Here is a 15,973-nt window from a genome sequence, read left to right as displayed (position 1 = left end):
TTCAAGTCTGAACTAAAGGCTGTTGTTGACTCTGAAATCTGAGGTTAGTGGTTATGACCGGTCACATCACATGGAGACGTTTATTATTTCGAACATCAGCTTTTGTTTGGTTTGTAAAGAAAATATATGTTAAAATATCGTGTAATAGCTTTTTCTATATTTGTCAGCATGACCATTCAGGTACAACTAGCATATTCGCTGCATCACCAAATCACTTGTTAAGATAGATTCAGTATTGCTCGAATGGTACACGCTTTCATACTACTGAAGGAGAGGTAATGCGAATACTTTCCAAAACATTAAAAATGTAATGAAAATTAAGAATTCACCTGTTAAATTGTTAGAAATATCTATTAAAGTTTCGGCTGGGTATTCGTCCAACAAATATTGCAATTTATTATTTTCGAACTTTTTTAATCCTTTAGGCTGTTTGTTGTCATTGACATCATAATTACCTTCTTTAATATAATTGAAACCAAAACCGACTTGAGATTCTAAACCTATTAGATGGGCTTCGGTAGCAGAGAACATTAAATTAAACAAAATAAAATCAGAGACTAATCAGGTTTTATACTGAATCTCTGAATAATATTAAATTAAAATATTAATTTTTTAGACAGAAGTATCAAAACAATTGAATTTAATAGTTAATTGAGTTTTCTTGACAGTTGTTTACAATGATATTCTGCATTTTAATCAATAGTTATCGCTGATTAAAATACACGCAAAAACATAATAAAACGTCGCAAAAGGCAAAGTTGCTAAATGCTGATCGCGATTCGCTATGCAACTTTCGACTTCTTTTAAGGCATCCCGCAACATCTGAAGCTGAATTTCTTCTACTTCGTGACAAATATTGTCTTTAAGATGTTGAAACGTTTGAGGCTTATTCACATAAACCTTCGATTTTAAATAACCCCATAAGAAAATGTCTGGTGCTGTTAAATCCGGAGATCTGACTGGTCATGCTAAAACGCCACTTCGCGAAATTAGTCTTCGTTGGAAAAAGTCATTCAATAAGTGAATTGTTGAACGAGCCGCGTGTGCTGTGGTTCCATCTTCCTAAAACTAATTGTCATTTAGTACTTGCTCGTCCATTTCACGCACAAGCACCTTGGTCATATTCAAAAAATAGGGACCAATGATATTTGCAGCATCAATACCCCACCATACGGTTATTTTTAGTGGATTTCGTGATTTAATTGAGAATTCTGTGTTCCCCAAAACCGAGTGTTCTATTTATTTACGTGGCGACTGAAAATAAAATGGGCTTCGACACTCATTATCAATATAGACGAAAAATCTTCAATTTCACCAGACATCTTTAGAATTGTATTACTGTACTCAGCTGGTTGATTAGGATCTCTCGGTAGCAATTTTTTGGACTAATTGAATTTTGTATCGAATATTTTCAAAATTCGCCTTAAAATACGTGTAGAAATATATAACTGGGAATCACGTCTACGAAATGATGTTTCCGGAGACTCTGCAACACTTAACACGCCAGAGCCACATTTTCAGCGTTATGAGACGTTCGTCGTCTTCCACTATCGAAAATTCGCATGTAAATGATAAATTGTGATTTTGTGAGGCACTGGACGATTAGAATATTTTTGACGCAATTTCCACTGAGTGGTAATAATGGAACGATTATTTTCAATAAATATTGTCACTATTTCTGTTCGTTTTTGTGGTGTATATTTATCCATGATCAAATTTGGATACCTACACAACACAATGGTTAAAGCAAAACTCAGCTAAATGTCACATACCCAAGATGGCGCGCAATCAAAATGGTAGCGGAACTTTTGCGCAATCCGTTATAACTGTTATATTATTTAATATTATTATTTTAAGGCATATAAGAGTGAAATCTATCTCATATGTTATTTTTGACAATGTGTGAAAATATATTCTGAATATTTTCAAATAATTGATTATTTTGCTAAAGTTTGAATCTAAATTTTTCATATTTTCAAACAATTATTTAATTTTATTGAATTTTGTATTATTATCTCCACTAGGCTATAGCCAATAGGTGTACTAAAGTATATATATATATATATATATATATATATATATATATATATATATATATATATATATATATATATATATATATATATATATATATATATTTCAAAATATTAATAAAAATTGACTGTTTACAAGTTTTAATATTTTCTAAATATACTTTAGTACACCTATTGGCTATCACCTTTACAAGGTTTTAGTTGATTGAACTTATATTGTACCACTCTGCAATGGCAACTTTTAAAATAAATAGTATAAATGGAGCACAACGTAATTTCAACAGATCGAGAAGTTTTCTGTCAAGATAAATCCACCCCACTAATTTAAGAAGCTAATGGAAAGCACCGTAAGAGACAAATTATCGGTCCCACTGTAAAATAAAAAAAAAACGGGACACTCTAAAGCCAAAAGCAGTAAGTCAAGGGCAGTGGCAGAGTTAATTGACTGCGGCGACAGGAACAACTCTGACATCTTAAAAGAAAAAGGTGTTTCAAGAAGGTATATAGTCCGGAAATTTAATCATTTTTCACGAAAGCGACCAAAAACCATTTATTTTGCCATGCGTCCAATATTTTAGAGATATGATATTTCGAAAAGTATACATTTCGGTCTTAAAATTACCGGATATGTATTATATTCCTGTATAATAAAGAGTAAATAATGAAATACCATTACGACTAATGTCAGAAATACCCATCCGGAAACTTCTTCTAGATCAAATTTCAGTTTCAATATTTAAAATAATCCTAGATAAATAATTTATTTAAATCTTCCGGTTTATGGAAATCTCGGAAAGGTCTGTTTCAACATGTTATTCTGTATATATATTTTATATGTTTATTTGAATTAGGAAACTTTCTGTTTACCATATATCAACAAGTGTTGCGTCAATTTATTAGAGCAAATTCATCTTTTAAGGTAATTTAATATAATATTGAAGCTACTGGAGCAGATATTTACTAAGATATTTATATGTTTTGTTTATTAATAAATTGTTCTAATTTTTGAGATTCATTGCAAAATACTTAGCATTGTTGTTATATTAGATGATAGTTTTACTTATAGTTACTTGCTAAAATATCGTATGTGACATACAGCTTCAAAGGTATGAATGGAAGCCATATCTGCTTTAAGTAGAAACGGATGATGTATATTGTCACATTTGAAAAGAAATAGCTATTTAAATTTATAGGAAATTTTTAGGAAATTTTTCGCGACGCCCAACATCTAGATGTCGCTAACTTATAACTTCTGTAGCGGCTTGGACAACCAGCCATACTGCACAACGCGCAAAGACCAACAACAAAACCGACAACAACGAAGACTATTTCGTCTTCTTATACTTTACATTGACCGATTGTCAACTGGTGTATTTGGCACCAGCGCATTCGGCCAGGTATAAATTGAAATTATAACCCTCGGAAACCCTCTTTTATCATTTTCCCGCTGTTAGAAGAAGTACCCCTTGTGTCGTGTCGGGCCAGTTTCTGTAAATAAAGAATTCCACGTAATCCTTGTTTTTTACTAAGTTATTGTGTGGGTTGCATCGCATAAAACCCACACTTGCTTTAATCGCTACGCTATAAGCCGCGACGTGATCTGATTGGCTTGCTTCATTTCTATAGTACGTTTGTTATTTATTTATTTTGAGCGCCATTTTTAGTACAGCTGACATAAGGAATAGTGCGTTTAGAGATTAAGGGAAGTGTTGTGTAATCGGACGCATAGAGAGTAAAGAAATGAAGAATCGTTTTCGCTCGAAGATGTATTTGGATGTATTTAAACAATGGGTGATAATGTTAAAAATCTCAAACCGACTGGATTAAATATCAAAGAAATTTATGATCTTTACAGCATGTTTTGTTGTAAGTTAGGATAAGTTTATTCACACACCTATAAACATCAAATATTTAATTTTTTAATTTTAGAAATAAATCCCTTTCCAAAACAAGCTATGCGAATGGCTGTATACTTTTCTTCTTGGATTAATAGTTGCAGCTCCAATAAAATAAAAGCTCCTGAATGCAAATCTATCAAGAGATCATTAACTTATATTCAATACACGAGGAATGTTGGTGTTACATTTATTGCCCAAGTAAGAACAAATTTGTTAATGTATCATCAATTTAATAATTACCTTGAGGGGTTTGTTTCTTTAAAGAAAAAAAAGTGTAATTATCCATATAAAAATCCATTTTGGATCTAGCTAATGGATTCAGGAATATGCATGCTCGGCTAGTATGTTTTAGAAATCATTTGAAGAGCTTAACATAAATTAATTTTTTTCATCTCATTGGCCTTTAGGAAATTGTGAAGAGGATGAATATGAGGGCTTTTTAAATAATTTACATTTTATACTAGCGGGGGATGACTATAACTTCAATTCCAGATGTTCCTATATGAATAAACGAGTCAAGGCAATATATTATGTCACAGAAAATTGTTTTAATATACCGTCAGTAGGCCTCTTTTAAAATCTTCTTTTAATTTTAATCTCTTTTTTATTCCGCGATATTGCCAGGTCGATAATGTAACATATTTTTGTGAAATATCTTTAAAAATGTGAATTTAAAACCTTTTAATCGTACACTACATAATGATTTTCTAGATAAATTATTACAAATAATAAGGTGTGCAATAAACTTTTGGGAAAACACATAATATATATCCAATATATTAAATTGTTGGCACTAAACAAATATAAAAAAGGAAAAATATGGAAGAGACAATTTTCATATGCAATACACCAAAGTTTTTTGCTTATGGTTTTATATATATCTATATAATATTTATATCTAATAGATATATTTATTTTTATATTATATTTATATTTTATAAATAAATTTACATTATAAATTTATTATTATCGACTATATTTATATATATTTAATTGAAATTTCACGTGCTAAGTATTACTAATGAGCCAATCAAATGTCTTCACAGAAAAATTATTTTCTTACAGGTGCCTATAATAGAAATTTAAATTGACCAATAAAATTACTTGAATGAGCCATTATGGCTCCCTCTGGATGGTGGGCAAAGCAAAACTTTGTGTTTTTTTTTGAACCCCGTTTGAGTTGCATCTCTATTACTCTATAATGTCGATCTGACGTGTCATGAAGAAATCCAGTCAAAGCAGTGTTAAAATCACTTAGATGGAAACTTTTATTCCAGTCCGTAGTCTTCAGATCTTGCTCCATCTGACTACCGCGTTTTTTGACTTTGTTCTTACAGTGGAGCAGTTCGATGGTATCGAAAAAGTTAATATAGCTCAGTGAATTTTTTATATTAAAAGATTAGCTGTTCTTTTGGAATGATATTTACAAAGTACCTAAGACTATGAACAGGAGACTTCAAATAACAAAATTTGTGTTCAGATATCATGTTGTTGGTTAAGTATTTCAAGGAATAAATCTGATAGAGAGGGAAGTTAAGTTTGACTCTCGATACAGGGCATTAGGGAGGGGAGATTTCCGTCACTAAATAAGAATGGGTGAATTTACGTTTCTCTAGCATAGGTCGGTTAGGGATAACTTATTAAGAATCATGTCATTTATTTTGAAGACAAACTATGGTAGTGCATTTATTCATTCCGATATTCCTCAGGCATTCCTTTCAAGAACCTTTCAAGTGATTTCTAGATGACAATCAGATTAGCGGTGAACATTGTGGTGTGATTGGGCAGACTGAATGTTAGGGGAGTAAAGGCACCCTTACCATTCTTTGACCTATATAAAGTATTTGGGAAGCTTATCTTAGGTCACTAAACTTGAGTTTTCAAAAACCATTTGTTTGTAGAAATAATTTTCAAAACCAAATCAAATGAAAAGTTCCAAAGGTTAGGGAATTTATGTTGAGGAGACGAGGGCCAGGATAATATCTGCCGATAGAAAGGTTTTTAATGTTATGGGAGAATGTGCGAAAGGAATAATGTGGTGTTAAGTTGCTAGTAGATAAAATTTTGTAGTGATCTTCAAAGTTAATATAGCACCTCTTTCATTGAGAGGTTCAATTATGGCGAGGAATCGGACTATTTCGGATGGCTTCGAGGGAGCAAAGGTATGAAGAGCCGATGTTGCTGTCCAGAAATATTCATAGACCTACTTGTATCTGGTAATTGAATTATACAAATGTAAGATGGCATTTGGTTGGAATCCTTAGGTTTATGAGAGACTTGTTGAGGTTTTTATTGATGTGTCTTTACGTGTTGTTGATAATTTGTCGCCAAGAATTTTGTTTGTTGTGTTTGAAGATGATGAAGCGTAATAAACCAGAGTTTTTGCATCGATATCTGACAATGGATGAAATATGGCTCCATCATTTCATTTCGAAGTCCAATCGACAGTCATCCGAATCGACTACACACGATGGATCCGCTCCAAAACGTGGGAAAACGCAACAGTCAGCTGGCAAGTTTATGGCGTCTGTATTTTGGGATGCACATGTAATAATTTTCATTCACCACCTTGGAAAAGTAAGAACCATCAACAGCGACTATTACATAGCGTTATTACATTATTTGAAGGACGAAATCGCCAAGAAACGGCCGCATTTGAAGAAAAACAAAGTGCTGCTTCACCACGACAATGAACCATGTCACAAGTCAGTGAAAAGGATGCCAAAAATCCATCCATCCACCGTCTTCTCCAGATTTGGCCTCGCTGGAAGAATGCTCGCTGGGAAGACATTTTCGTCGAATGAAGAGGTGATCGATGAAACTGAGGCCTATTTTGAAGCAAAGGACAAATCGTACTGCAAAAATGGTATCGAAAAGTTGGAGGGTCCTATAATCAGTGTGTCACCTTTAAAGGGTATTATGTTGAATAAAAAAAACTAATTTTGCCAAAAAATAGGTTTTACTATGGTAGGCCGGGGACTTTTCAATTCCCCTGTTTTATATTTATGTATATTTTGAACAAATTTATATATTTAATTTATAGTCTATAATTGTTAAGAAATTAAAAAATGTACAAGTCATCAATTAGTAGATTCGATAGTATACTTTTGATATATTTTCAAGTTCATAATTAATTAAAATCCTATATTTCAATTTCTTTCTGTAATAAATATTTCCACTTGGCACTCCCTCATATGGTTAAGGTCGGACAAACCTGACTTTTTTTGGAAAACGTCGAATATTCCTCTTTATATTATGTATAAGTAATGGCGTTGACCATTAACATACTTAGTAGAATAACTTACCTATCACCGTTGCTAGAATAATCAATCCCAACAAAATAGCGGTCACAATCATGGTAACCAGCTCTATCGTAGAATTCATGGTCGCCAAACCCTCTCCGTAGCCGAAACTCGAGTTCCCGCTAACGTTCGAGACCGAATACAGCACCATCTCTTCGGGTACGTCGAAAAACGCGCTGGAATTATTGTGAAACACCACCGGATACCAGACATCGTTACCGAACTCCGTCGTGGATGCGGTAACCGACACGACGGGCGGTGCATATTTTAACGATTTGAAAAACGAGAAAATATCCGCGGATAAGACCTGGGGGGTGGTGAAGGGGAACGGCGGCGATGCTTCGAGGGGCGAAACGTTCGCCTCGTCGACGACGAGATCGTCCGGATTTTTGGCGGGCAACGATGCGAGCGCCCCCCACAAACGAAGACTGCCGGAATCGCTCATTATAAAGTTTTCGTTGGCATCACCGCCTCTCTAATTCAACTCCGTCTCGGCACTTTGTTTTCCATCATTTCGGATCTGAAACGGAAAGAGGAATGTCATTACGTTGCTCTCTGTACGTTATTAGTTTGGTTATGTTGTTAATTCGTTGTGTATTAGGGAACTTAATTAGGCTAAAGGGAAAAGGAACAGACTAGTTAGAAACGTTAAAATACATTATTTATTATAGATCTCTAGTATATTTACGGGGATAAGTTATTTATTTATTTTTATCCGAAATGACTGCGGTTTTAAAATTACAATGTACTTATTCTACGATAGACACTTTGTTCTTAACATTTATGTTACTGTGTACTCTACTGAAGAATCATTACCGGTTTTTTCGGATCCGAAAATCTACATAAGTCTCAAGAAAATGGAAAAATGTATTTATCTAAGGTTGACCATTCGATTCTATATATCTTGCCGATATTTTGGGAAACTTATGGAAGCCATCCAAAAAAAACTGTTTGTCCTTTGTGCAAAACAATTATTCGATCCCTCTTCCAACTTCTTCGAAATTGGTGAAGTGCTGTTCTTCAAGCACGTGTCCAATTGACACGAGAAGTTGATAGATGGGGCAAGACCTGGATAGTATGGTGGGTACGATAATATGTCCCATCCAAGTGCTTTCGATGCTTCTATATATATATATAATCACGTTGCTCTGTCTTCGGGCCCTTTCTGGACGTTTTTCGATCAACTGGTGGTTATATATTAAACGTTTCAGCACGTTTCAATAAGTAACTCTGGTCCCATCTAATAAATCCTGTGACCAATATATATATATAAAGCTTCTGCCAATTTTTGAGTGGGGGTTGGATCTTCAACCAATAGCTTGTAGTTTCGCATCTTTAAAATTTTTCGATCTACCACCGTTCTTTGTCTTACACCTTGCAAATCGAAATCACTACTTTTGAATTTTCGACAGTATGCCTCACATGTTTTGCCACAAATGAAGATTTTGAGACGCAAAGCCTGATATTTTAAAAGAGGTATACATTTTTGATGGTGTTACTTTCGCAAAATATAATATTTATAATTTTGAAGCTTAATGTTACTAGTTGAATAAAATGACATATGTATCAAGTCATAATATTGCATACCAAAGCCTAATGCTAATGACTTTCCAATACACTTGGTAACTTCAGTGAATTATATTAAATGATGTTTGTTCTCTTTAATCTTTTAACTAAAGTATCGTTATCTGGAGAGCCTTAACATTGGTATGCTGATGGAGACTCTGTTTATGTCTTTGGGCATAGTTTCTATTTCGGATCTGAAACGGAAAGAGGAATGTCATTACGTTGCTCTCTGTACGTTATTAGTTTGGTTATGTTGTTAATTCGTTGTGTATTGGGAATCTTAATTAGGCTAAACGGAAAAGGAACAGACTAGTTAGAAACGTTAAAACATATTATTTATTATAGAAATCTAGTATATTTACGGGGATAAGTTATTTATTTATTTTTATCCTAAATGACTGCGGTTTTAAAATTACAATGTACTTATTCTACGATAGACACTTTGTTCTTAACATTTATGTTACTGTGTGCTCTACTGAAGAATCATTACCGGTTTTTTCGGATCCGAAAATCTACATAAGTCTCAAGAAAATGGAAAAATGTATTTATCTAAGGTTGACCATTCGATTCTATATATCTTGCCAATATTTTGGGAAAGTTATGGAAGCTATCCAAAAAAAAACTGTTTGTCCTTTGTGCCAAAACAATTATTCGATCCCTCTTCCAACTTCTTCGAAATCGGTGAAGTGCGGTTCTGCAAGCGCGTGTCCTATTGACACGAGAAGTTGATAGACGGGGCAAGACCTGGATAGTATGGTGGGTACGATAATATGTCCCATCCAAGTACTTTCGATGCTTCCTTGACCGGTTTTGTTTTATGAGACGACACGTTATCGTGATACAATAATCACGTTGCTCTGTCTTCGGGCCCTTTCTGGACGTTTTTCGATCAACTAGTGGTTAAAATTGGTCATTTGCAGTCAGTAGCGATCACTATTAAACGTTTCAGCACGTTTCAATAGTTCGTAATTCACCACGCCACTCTGGTCCCATCTAATAAATCCTGTGACCAATATATATATATATATATATATATATATATATATATATATATATATATATATATATATATATATATATATAAAGCTTCTGCCAATTTTTGAGTTGGGATTGGATCTTCATCCAATAGCTCTTGCAGTTTCGCATCTTCAAAATTTTTCGGTCTACCACTGTTCTTTGTCTTGCACATCGAAATCACCACTTTTGAATTTTCGATAGCATGCCTCACATGTTTTGCCACAAATTCAGGTTTTGAGACTCAAAACCCGACATTTTAAAAGAGATATACATTTTTGATAGTGTTCCTTTACCAAAGCCTAATGCTAATGACTTTCCGGTACACTTGATAACTTCAGTGAAATATATTAAATGGTATTTGTTCTCTTTAATCTTTTAACTAAAGCATCATTATCTGGAGAGCCTTAACATTGTTATGCTGATGGAGCCTCTGTTTATTTCTTTGGGCATAGTTTTCTACCTGTAGTTCCTTATATTGATTATTCAGTATCGACGATAATATTTCTATGGATTGAACTGGTTCAACCACAGAGTTAAACACCATAAATCCAAACTAGTTTCAAAGCTTATTGGTAAAGTAAAGGCTTACCATATACAGACAGCGCTGAGTGTCTATCATGCAACAATTACATTTTTTGTACTTCAGCTTGAATTCCTCTTATATTTTCTCAATATGCAGCTTCCACCTGAGTATGATATTAGAGGTCATGCCAAGGTATTTGGCTGTATTTCCATACGGGACCACTTGTTTATTTTTATACACTGGCTTTTGTTTTACTCCTTTGTTGGTGAAATCAATATACATTAATTTGATTGACTCATTGTTGTTATATCCAATGACTTCATTGAATGTAGGCCACTCCTTAATGTACAGCAGATAGAGGACCGGTTCCAATTCGTTCCCCTGTAGCACAACTGCTTGTATTTTTCTCTAGTGAGAATAGTCTCGTGGAGTATTGTTCAATGAAACCGAATTGATAATCTGGAATAAGATATTTTTTCTCGATTAATGATTTTATCCATTTTAACACAAGTTTTTCAAATAATTTGGACATTGTCGGTAATAGTGAAATTAGCCATATTACAGCCTGTATGAAGCACTTATTAGGTTAATGACCTTAATTGGTTCTTTTCTTTGAATTTACTTTAATATGTTATCAGTAATAAGACCAAATCTAGGAGCCTTCTTTCACTAATATTATGTTTTATTTTAACTCAACTACAGTGATAAATGAGAAATGGAATTCCGTTTACTCTATGGGCTGAAGTACACATTAGAGGTGATCTGTAACTTTTGTAGCCTTGTCTTAAATACCTATGGCTTACTCCCTTCCTCAGTTTTTAGAAGTTTTTACATGATAGGTTCTTTCTTCTGAAGAACCTTGTGATTTTCTGAAACTTGAATTTTCTTGAACTGAAGATTTTCTGTGAAGAACTCCCAAATTACTGGGAGTGCTTCACAGCAAATACTCAGCGCTATCTTTATTAGCTGGTCTGTGCAGAAATTCAGTCATGTTGTGATTTTTTAGTTGTGTAGTTTTTTTCAGTTTTCAGTTTCCTCCTAAGCACTAGAATTATTTCCTTTACATTTCTCTCTCGCTCTTCTTTTTTTTATTTTATTTCAAGGATTTCTTTCAGATAGATGACCATTAAGCTTAATATGTTATACTTTCTTATCAAACTTTTTATCGCTTTTACATATTTATTAGGTGATGCAAGCACCCTGATATTTTTTTTACTTTAAAAAGCACAAACATTTAACATTCAACATTCAACAGGAAGCTCTAGGTGTATATCTAGAAGTGAGAGTAATTGTTTTGAATGTTATTTCAGTAGGGACATATCATATCAAATGTTCCACAGAGAAAAATTTAAAAGATTTTCGTGTATTGTGAGACGTGTTTAGTGACTGGTGTTGTAAATGGGTCTATAATACTGCAAGTATATGTTTATAGTAGTTAAAAACATTTAAATCATTATTAATAACAATTAGGTGATAGAGCAGCAATAGAGACCGGAAATATAAGAAATATACAATAAATAGAATGAAATATTATATATTAATGACGTCATGGTTAAGTTTAAAAAAAATCAAAAGAACAAGTTACATGAATTATTAAATATAAATACTGATTGGTTCGTTTACCTTTAAATTTCTAAACTATATGAAAAAAAAACGTTATGGCGTGTATCCAAAAATATCACGAATATTAACTTATGCCGTAAAGCATTACATTATAATATTACTGTAATCTCTAATTCATAACATTAAAGCAACATTTTAATATAGTCTATTTTAATATTCCAGTGTGATTAATAATCACAACTCAGGTGGCGGAACATCCATTTTGTACATTTGAAATGTACATATCCAGTTTGTTTACATTAGAGAAAGGTCATAAATCTTATGCTCTACATTTGTTAGGTAAAACAAGATAAATAACTGAAGATAAATAAATACCCATGTGATAAATTTAGGGTTTACCGACACCTTTAAAGGTAGAAGCAGGAACACTGACACCTAACGATGTACTTTGAAAAATAACTGGGGTAGGAAGGTTAGTGCTTAAAGTAAAAGTAAATAATAATCAATATGCGATAATTAATTAAAAAAAAACTGCAATGGTTAATATAATAAGAGCCTTATTGGTGTCAAAATTTATTGAGAAAAATTTGCACAATTTCGTTTAATTAAAATGTTTTTCATATTTTTAAAACTTTTTCTCATATTTATGACACTATGACGATAATCCTATTTTCGCACTTTTTCCGCATTTTGAAACTGAACCAGTCGTAATAAGAAGACACTATGCCAAATAAACCCTGACTGGGGCACAACTTCCCATTCAAGCCACACAGTGTATCCTTTTCCATCTGCTTGCATGGCTTTGACTTGATATTTGACTTTAGTAGGCATTGCTAGGAAATTCATCTTCGATGCCGATTTGAACGGCTTTCTTCATCGTTCATTAGATTTTTTAACAGTAATTAACAGGGATGCTTTTTTACTAATAGATATTGCTGGTCAAAGTATATATGTTAAAAGAGAAAGTGTTCTGGTCAATTGCTGTTTATTGGAAAAGCAACAGCTTATATAAATTATTAGTTGTTTTAGTGATAAATTAAAATGTAAATTTACTGTAACAATTTGGGCTTCTTGATAACTCTTTTTACTTTTGTCTACAACTATTTAAATATAATTTATAGTTTTAAGCGCCATAAAGCCGAAATAATAAATAGTAATAAATAAGCTGCGATTAAGTGGATATATAAAAAACTAATCTATCAATCTCGTTGATTGAAGATCTTCCACTAATTTTCTGGCAAATCTAGTCCTTCACTTCAGATATTCTGGGATTATTTTGCGGGCGTTGGAGCTACGGTGTAATGTCTTATGGACTTTTAATGTTGCGGACGGCGGAAATGCTGATTGAACAGATTGAGCTGAATTATTTAAACTTAAACCCATCTATCAGGAAGAACAGAAATGACTTTTCCATTTACTTGTTATATTATTGTTATATGGCAATGAACGTGAGATATATAAATATAATAAGGAATATCTGTGAGAATAAGCCTCCTAGTCCTCCTAAGTACTCCTCCTCCAATAGGCCTCCTGCTGCGATAGCTGTTTGTATCATTCGGAAAAGGATGTACCTTTTGTTTGCGGTTTAAATGGTAAATGTTTCTATGAGGCAATGCAAAATTGTACAAAGCATAACGATCCTAGTCACGCCAGTAACAAGGCTGGTTAAGGCCGGATGTCTTCAAGGTTACTGGCCAAACGGGAGGTATACTGCATTGATTTGAAGTTGTAATTAAAATCCTCCCACTCCAGTTACACAGTGTATCCTTCCAACATGCAAGAAGATGACTTTGACTTGATATTTAACATTGGTAGGCATTGTTAGGAAATTCAGCTTTGATGTTGAATTGAACGGCTCTCTTGATCTTTCATTAGATTTTTTAAGAGTTATTAGGATTGATAATTTTTATCAATAAATATTGCTGATCAATATACAAACAAGTGCATAATAGGGAAAGTGTTGTGGTTAAATGCTCTTGGAAAATGCTAATGCTAATGGGAAAATCAACAGTTCATTTAACTTATTAGTTATTTTAATAATCAATTAAAATAAAAAATGTATATTCACTGTAATAATTTGGGCTACTTTATAACTCGATATATTTTTGTCTACAACTATATAAATATAACTTATAGTTTTTAGCTCCATAAAGCCGAAAGAGAAACCATGTTTCTTTTCACCTGTTGGGAAATTTCACTACTGCTACTGAAGATGGCTATATAACTCTGTGTTAATATGATCATAAAATATATCCCGAATAAGAGTGCTGCTTGTCTGAATATAAATAGGCTTAAAGTGAAACTGTGACGTCATTCTACTTACTATTAAAAAAATTATTCTTGTTACATTACGTTCCATTACTTGTTCGAACAAAACTACATTAAAAATTATATATATATATATATATATATATATATATATATATATATATATATATATATATATATATATATATATATATATAATGAAGTTTTGCTCGAACTAACTAACAGATCAGTCACGTTAATTGATGATCTTTTAGTACTTTTCTAGTAAATCAAGTTCCTCACTGCAGATCTTCTGGGGTTTCTAGGTGAAACACTGAACTTCACAACCTTATTTTGAAGTCAGCTTTAACCATTTTTGCAGGCGTTGGAGCTATGGTTAATGTTCTATGGACTTTTAAACCTGTGGATAGCTTGATGGAATTGATTGAGTTGAGTCATTCAAACTATCAGAAAAGTCAAAAATGACTTTTCCGTCCACCTGTTATATTGCAATGGACAGAATACATATATTATAAGGGCTTTCTGTGAGAATAAGCCTCCAAGTCCTCCAAAATCATCCTCCTCCAATAGGCGTTAGTTCAGAACATAACCTTTTGTTTGTGATTCTAATTGTAGTTAAATGTGTCTACGTAGCACAAGCATAACGATCCTAGTCGCGCCAGTAACCAGGCTGGTTAAGACCAGATGTCTTCCAGGTCACTGGCCAAACGGTAGGCTTAACACCAAGAACAGGGCTTTGGAACCCACTATGAGCACCAAGTTTAGACTATATACACCTTTTTAGGTAAAAGGAACTTTTAAATTTTAACAAAAAAAACTTTTATTTGGCTATTTGGTATTGGTACATCTAAGTTGTAATTGTAAAATGTAATCGACTGTAACCACTTTATATATACTAACATACACGAAGGGCACGCATTTTCCCATATGTTTCAGAACATTTGCGGAAAGACAAGAATTTCACTACTGCGCCGTAGTTAAGAACAATCTAAATGAAACCGTAACTTCTAGAATGTGTCTGAAGTAATTAGATCTGCTATGAACATTCGAATTCCAGTTCGGTAATTAAATTATCTCCGTACGTGATTATGTGGCTCAGGTATTCCAAAATTCCATATTAGTTCCGTTAAATGGAAAACTATTATTTTATTTAACGAAATGCCATAAGCCGAATCTAACAGATTATTTAACAATTATTCAGACTTCACATTTCCATCAATTTATTTCGTTATAAGTTAAGGATTGAGGATCTTAAGAACGACTCCAAAAAAATGTTCCACAAATCGAATCCCAGAACTGTTTTAAAATACATTAAAAAACATTTACGTAAATAACATCTATCCACGGGATGTTATTTTAAACTGTACCAGGTAGATTAGGAAAAGTAACTATAAAATAATCTCTTGCGGTTTATACTAAAGGTTTTCTGCTTTTCTTGTATTGGAGTGTAGTTTTTTAAATCTCATCGAAATAATTAATTAGAAACCATAATTAAATGTATTAATAGCAACAATTATACTTGTAACTCACTTTACCAACCAGCCTCTATAGCAGGGTTCAGTTTTCAGTAAGTATTATTTCGTCAAATGGCAAACAAAAAGGTTTCAGTGCGCTTTATATGTCCAAATTTGTGTTTGTATTATACTTCAATATGAATAAAAACGCGGCTGAAGGTCATCGAATGCTGTGTGAAGCTTATTGCGATCACGCTCGATGAAGCAACACGATGATTCAACATATGAATATTGTTTTTGACATTTTAAAATTAGTGATTATGACACCGAAGATAAAGGGTGTTCTGGA

The sequence above is a fragment of the Rhynchophorus ferrugineus genome, unplaced genomic scaffold (assembly GCF_030347505.1).
Source record: "Rhynchophorus ferrugineus isolate W39M unplaced genomic scaffold, kcgeb_rfMv2 rfM2, whole genome shotgun sequence".
NCBI classification, from domain to species: domain Eukaryota; kingdom Metazoa; phylum Arthropoda; class Insecta; order Coleoptera; family Curculionidae; genus Rhynchophorus; species Rhynchophorus ferrugineus.
Note: the sequence above shows the minus strand (reverse complement) of the source record.